Source organism: Equus caballus, chromosome 26 (genome assembly GCF_041296265.1).
Source record: "Equus caballus isolate H_3958 breed thoroughbred chromosome 26, TB-T2T, whole genome shotgun sequence".
NCBI lineage: Eukaryota > Metazoa > Chordata > Mammalia > Perissodactyla > Equidae > Equus > Equus caballus.
This window is the reverse complement of record NC_091709.1, coordinates 45280870-45288077: the sequence shown is the minus strand read 5'-3', so window position 1 is coordinate 45288077 and position 7208 is coordinate 45280870.

Below are 7208 nucleotides of genomic sequence, written 5' to 3'. Positions count from 1 at the left end.
GCACTTGCTGATCTCAGTGAGCCAAAGCCTTGGTTGAACTGACGTCAGGAGAATGGGAGACAAAACTTCGGACCATGAGCACTGGCAAGGGAGCTGGAGAGCACCAGAGGATGCCCTAGCAGAGCTGCCCTTCAGTGACGGGGGGACCTGGGCAAAGCCACTTGCTGGCAAAGGAAGGCCACAGGAAATGTGTCTACCTCAGCCTGCACACTGGGTGTCGAAAAAATGTCTCAAGGCCTATTCTCTCTTGAGTTTGGGGGTAAAACACACACTTCCTGTGGCCTGGGACATTCCAAGCTATTTAACTACATAGACATTAAAATTTCTGTTTAGCAAAAGGCACTATAAAAAGCCACAAACTGGGAAATCATTTAACCCATAAAGCTTTGGTCTCCAGAACACATAGTCTCCTGCTCATTAACAAGAAGGACAAGCCACTCAAAAAAGCAGGACAGTGGCTCCCTCTGGAGGGGGTGGGGGACTTGGGTGAGGGCCATGAGGAAGGGAGCCTTGGGCTTCAGCTCTGTCATTAATGGTTATTTCTTCAGGTGTGTTGTGGGTATGCAAGTGGTTGCTGTCTTACTTGTGTATTTTTTAATATATATTATGAAATAGTTCATAATACATTTTGATGAGTAAAAAACACCACAAATGTTTTGTTTCATTTGGTGCCCGAAAGCTACATGATAGTTTTAGAGGCCCACTTTTTTTTTTTTGGTGAGGAAGATTCATGCTGAGCTAACATCCGTAGCCAATCCTCCTCTTTTTTTTTTTTTTTTTTTTGCTTGAGGAAGATTAGGCCTGAGCTAACGTCTGTGCCAATCTTCCTCTGTTTTGTACGTGGGATGCCTCCACAGCATGGCTGATGAGTGAAGTAGGTCCATCCCCGGGATCTGAACCCACAAACCCCAGGCTGCTGAAGCGGAGCACACAGAACTTTAACCACTTGGCCGTGGGGCCAGCCCCTGGGTAGTTGCCCCCTTTTTGATGGAAAAGATGTATATTCCAATAATACTACTAGAAATTCTATTTTTCTCCACACTGAAATGACCAATTGGTTTGTCCAGCAAGATCTCACATACATGAATCTTGCAAATATAACCTTGCTCTAAGTCGTTCTGGATGGACCAACTTCCTAGCTTCTGGTGGTGGCCGGCAATCCTTGGCGTTCGTTGGTTTGTAGCTGAGTCAGTCCAATCTCTGCCTGTCTTTATAAGGCATTCTCCCTGTGTGTCTTCACGTTGTCTTCCTTCTGTGTGTGTCTGTCTCTGTGTCTACATGTCCCCTTTTTATAAGGACTCCTGTCATATGGGATTACAGCACACTCTAATGACATCATCTTAACTCAAGTACCTCTGTAAAGACCCTGTCTCCAAATAAGGTCACATTCTGAGGTACTGAGGTTTAGGATTTCAACTTATCTTTTTTGGGGCGAAACACAATTCAACTGATAACGTATGTCAAAACCACATCAAACGGGAGATTACAAGAGATTTTATTTATTTTTTAAGGAAACTTTTCCCTCCAGTTTTATTAAGATATAATTGATGTATAACATTGTGTAAGTGTAAGGTGTATGATGTAATGATTTGATATATGTATATATTGTGAAACGGTTACCACAATAAGGTTAGTTAACACGTCTGTCACCTCACGTAGGTACAATTTGTGTGTGTGTGTGTGGTGAGAACTTTTAAGCTCTATTCTCTTAGCAACTTTCAAATATACAATAAAGTGTTGTTAACTATGGTCACCATGTTGGACATTACACCGGAACTTATTCATCTTACAACTGGAAGTTGGTACCCTTTGACCAGTTTCACTCATCTCCACCAGCCCTGCCTTCCACCCCCCGTCCCAGGCAACCAGCATCTACTCTGTTTCCACTAACGCCATCTTATTGTTTTCTGTCTGTCTTGTAGTTCCCTGGTTTCTTCCTCTCTTGCTCCCTTCCTTTGTGAACTGGCGGTTCTCCTTACTGCTATCTTCTGATTCCTTTCTCTTTCTCTTTTGTGGATCTGCTGTAGGTTTTGCTTTGTGGTTACCGTGAGGCTTACGTAACACTTCATATAGATGTAAGAGTCTGTTTTATGCTGATTACAACTTAACTTCTATTGCATACAAAAACTGTGCTCTTTTACTCCCTCCCCTTTATGTTTTTGATGTCACAATTTACCTCTTTTTATATTGTATATTTATTAACAAATTGCTATAGCTACAGATATTTTTAGTACTCTTGTCCTTTAACCTTTATGCTAGAGTTAAGTGATTAACCCCCCACCATATCACAGCACTAGAGTATTCCGAATCTGACTGTAATCTTACCTTTTCCCTTGTGTTCTATATTTTCCTATGTTTTCATGTTACTAGTCAGTGTCCTTTCATTTCAGCTGGAAGAACTCCTTTTGGCATTTCTTGCAAGGCTGGTCTAGTGGGGATATACTCCCTTAGTTTTTCTTCGTTTGGGAAAGTCTTTATTTCTCCTTCGTGTCTGAAAGACAACTTTGTTGGAAGGGCATTCTTGGTTGGCATTTTTTTTCTTTCATCACTTTGAATATTTTGTCCCACTCTGTCCTGACCCGTAAGATATCTGCTGAGAAATCTGCTGATTGCATATTAGGGATAGCTTATAAGTCACAAGCTTCTTTTCTCTTGCTGTTTTTAAGATTCTCTCGTTGTCTTTGATTTTTGATAGTTTGATTTTAATGTGTCTTGGAGAGGATCTCTTTAAGTTGAGTTTGTTTGATGACCTATGAACTCCATGCACTTGGATGCCTGAATTTCTCCGGTGATTGGGGAAGTTCTCAGCCATTATTTCTTTAAATAAGCTTTCTGCCTCCTTCTCCCTGTCTTCTCCTCCTGGACCTCCAATAATTCACAAATTTTTCTTCTCCTGGTATTCCATAGACCACATAGGCTTTCTTCACTCTTTTTCATTCTTCTCTCTTTGTTCTCTGACTGCAATATTTCAAACTTCCCTTCTTCTAACTCACAGATTCTTTCTCCTGCTGGGTCCATTCTGTTGTTGATGCTCTCTATTGCAATTTTCATTTCATTCACTGTAGTCTTCACCCCCAGAATTTTTGTTTGCTTCTTTTTTTATGATCTCTCTTTGTTAAATTGATTTTGTTCATGTATTGTTTTCCTAATTTGATTGAACTGTCTTTCTTTGTTTTCTTGTAGCTCTTTGAGCTTCCTTAAAACAGCTATTTTGAATTCTTTGTCAGGTAAGTCACAGATCTCCATGTCTTGGGGATTCATTACTAAAAGATTGTTGTGATCCTTTGGTGGTGATCCTTGATTTTTTCATGTTCCTTGAAGTCTTGTGTTGCTGTCTTTGCAGGTGAAGTAGCAGTCACCTCCTTCATCTTTACTAACTGCCTTCAGGAGAGAAATAACTTCCATCAACCCTGCTAGGGATTCTGAGGCTATCCCAGACCTTCTATGGATAAACCTGCTCCACTCTCCTTTCTCCTTCTCATGGTAGAAGTCTTAAACTTGTACGCCTTCTCTTGATCCTGCAATGCACCACGCTGGGTGCTGACAGCCTCTCTTTTGTTCTCCCAAATGTGGTGCTAAAGCTCAAGTTTTTTGTCTCTCCCTGGCTTGCAGATTTGGGCCAGCTTTCTGTGCCTGCTAAGTAGCTGTCAGCCAAAGCTTGCTTTCACCACCATTGGGAATGTGCACAAGAAGACAGCCACAGGGTGGGTGTGTGTGGCTGAGGCATGTGGAGCACAGGGGGTGCCTGTGGGCCAGTTGAGATCCACAGGCAGGGCATCCCCAGTGGCTCATTGGCAGACATCTTGATGGAATCTGTGATGCAGTTATAAGGATCTGCATCTCTTTAATGCCTTCCAAGAGTTCTTCCAAGACTCCACTGCTCTCCCAGTCTCTTCCCGCCCCCCATTCATGCAGCTCACTATTCAGTACTGTGGTTGGGGTGAGAAAAATGAGCCTCTTTGGCAATGCCCCACACAGCTGGGTAAGCTTGGCGCTCACTCACATGCTCTCATTTTCCCCGTGGGAGAAATCGTGGGCTGAGAATGTCTCTCTTGGCTCTGAGCTGTGCCTCCTTGAGGAAAGAGTGATGCAGGTAAAGTCAAACTGTTCCTCTTACCCTCTCCAAAGCATCCAAACTTGCAATTTTGGGGTCCAATGATGTGCTGGAACTTCTCCGCTGGAATCCTAAACTTCCACAAAAGCTGTGTGTCCGTGGGTGATTGTCTAAGACAGTGTTTTCTAGGGGTTTCTGGACCATGGCCAAGAGGGGCTGGAGCTGGTTCACAAGCCACTTGCAGGGTCCACAGCTGGGACCTGTTACCAGACACATGGGTAGGTGAGACTCTGCCTGGGTGTCTTGGCGTACGGTGCTGGATGCCACAGCTCTCACAGAGGCACTTTTGTCCGTGGACGGATGCTGAATTGTTGTTGTTGGGTGGATGAGTAGGGGGACGTGATGATGATAACTTATTCAGCCATGATGCTGACATCCCCTCAAAGTTTTTATGGGAGTTGTATTGCACGAAGCACAGCCTGCTGACCTAAGGGGACTGGACAGCTTAAAGTGCAGAAAGGCCTCTGGTCCCCTAACTTGCTCTAAGCAGGAAGTAGGTTAAGAGAGTTGCTCAAAGGGAACATTTTCAAAATGACCAAGAAGGTGCTGGAAGAGGAAGGATATCCCAGACGGCAGAGGCAAGAGTCATGCTGGAATATGGCCTGGGGAGACGCTCCCAGCAAATGGAACTCACCTAATCAAAGAACACTTCCTACTCCTGTGAGCCCTGAAAACATTTTCCCAGTGGGTTTCAAAATTGCTACGGGCTGGCGATTGCCGTGCGCCTCCCATTCTTCCCCTTGTCAAATGGGAGCATTTCCCGTGGCTCTCCTTGCCTCCTTCACCATTTGTATGTTGTGTGTGTGGGGCAGACAACTCCTCGTTTTGGTTTGTAGGTCTCTGGGTCAAGAGGAGCTGCACCTGAGGAGCCACATGCAATCTAGTGTAGCTCATGAGACCCTGGCCTTGAGCCTGATGCTGAGATTGGATGAGACTTTTGGGATGATTGGATGAGATCTTGGGAGCAGTGGTGTTTATCTGGTGGAGAGACATGAATACTTGGGGCCAAAGGATGGGCTGTGGTAGATTTGACTGCAAAAGTGGCCCCAGTTCTCCACCCCTCCCTTTATTCGGGCTCTTTGTAATGTGGCGTTGCAGCTCCTCTCCTCAGGAAGGGGTTTACTCCCCCACTCCCCTTGGATCTTCTTGCTCTCACGATTTGCTTTGGCAAATAGAATGTGTGTGAAGTGACGATGCGTTAGTTCCACACCTGGACCTCAAGAGGTCTTGTGGGCTTTCTCTTGGTCATGTCTGTCACGTAGATAAGCCCTAGCAGCCTCTTGCAAGATGAGAGGCCAGATGGAGTAGAGAGGAGCCATCCCAGACCATCCAAACCAGCTACTTCTCTTCCAACCAGGCGGCAGGCCACAGACATGGGAGCAAAGGCCAGCCAGCACCAGAAGAACCACCCAACCGAGAGCAGCCCAAATGGTCAACCCACAGAATCGTGAGCTAAGTAAATGCTTATTATTTTAGGCCACAAAATTTTGTGTTTGTTATGCATTACTATGGCAATGGATAACGGATACAGTTACTAACACAGCTAACTCCTTTGAGGGAATTAACAAGAGAGATGTTACAAAGCCAAATGGCTCTCCATTTTATCTAAGCTGTAAAGGATTAATATGCCCTCATTGTTTTCTAAATTTCAGAGAAGTGAAACCCTGGTTGTAATTTAACTTGCCACATTAAGAAATTAAAAAAAAAAAAAAAAAACAGCCAAATTATACAGAACTGAAATTTGAGTTCTGGGTTTTGGGTAATATGCTAAAAAAATTAGTAAAATATCAGGCATCATATTAATGCTGAAATTTACAGTTTACTTATATGTAACAGTAATGATGATAAAAGTGGCTTAGACAATATCTTTGTAGACATGCATTAACAGCTCTTGTAATATAATGCATGATTCCTCTTAAGTCTTTATTAGTCTGTACAGAGTTTTTAAAAAAATGTAATTATTTTTCAGGGTTGTCACCTATAACATAAAGGCAATGAAACTTCAAGGTCAGTTTAAATATGCATATTATATTTAATTGTATCTGTTAGAATGTGTGTTATATAACATTTTATAGGCTGTAAACAACAATCGTAAAGGAAGTTGAATCTGCTCATGAGCCTGGTGATGACTGGCCGCTCTCTGGAATCTCCGTGGGCTTGGTATGGCTCTCCTGCCCAGAATAAAAACTGTGTAAATCCACTGGCATGTCGGAAAAACATCCCAGACCATGAGTATGGACTTTCACTGTGCCAGCTAGGTTAATTGAATAGAAATGATGTTTATAGCAGTCTCGTTTTCAGAAACTGGTTTCCCGCTTCCGCTGTGGTTACTGCCCAGCGTCAACCCCTCCATTGATACTCCCCTGCAATGCTTCTGCCCCTTCTTCCACTCTTCTCTCCCAACTCTCTGGGTCCTTTGCTCTGTGATACACAAACTCTCTTCCATCTTCTGCCTCCACGAAAGCCCCTTTACCTCACTGCCTTTAAGGAATGCTTGCCTTTCCCTCAAGCATTCTGCTTTGCCAGCAGCAGCCTCTTTTAAGTTTGAGTGTAAATTCATCCTTAATGCATAGAGGAGGTGGGGTTTGGGTCAGCATTCTCCTAGTTTCCTATGCTGCTGCCTGTCATTATTACTTCACTCTCGTGTAGAAATGGCGGCTCCTTTAAGACAGTCAATTCTTTGTTCCATCTGTTTACTCAGAAAATATTGATTGAGCACTGACTTCATCCAGGAATTGTGCTGCAGGCTAGGGTAATAGTGACCTGCAAAATTAGGTGTCAGTCCTTGCCCTCCTAGCATTTGTGGTCTGGAGGCAGACATTAAACAAATAACCATGGTGCTATGAATGCAAAGAATGGACAGGCAGGGAAGGCTTCCCTGATTAAGTGATGACTCCACTGGGATGCATTGGGTGATTGGAATTAACTAGGCACAGTAAAGAGATGGGGTGGTGGGGAGAAAATTTCAGGCAGAAAGAATAGCATGTGCTAAGGCCCTGTGGTTAGTAAGAGCATTGTGCCAATGAAGGGGAAGGGCAGTCATGGCTAGACAGAGGATGAAGCAGGCCTGGTAGGGAATGAGGTTTCAGAGTAT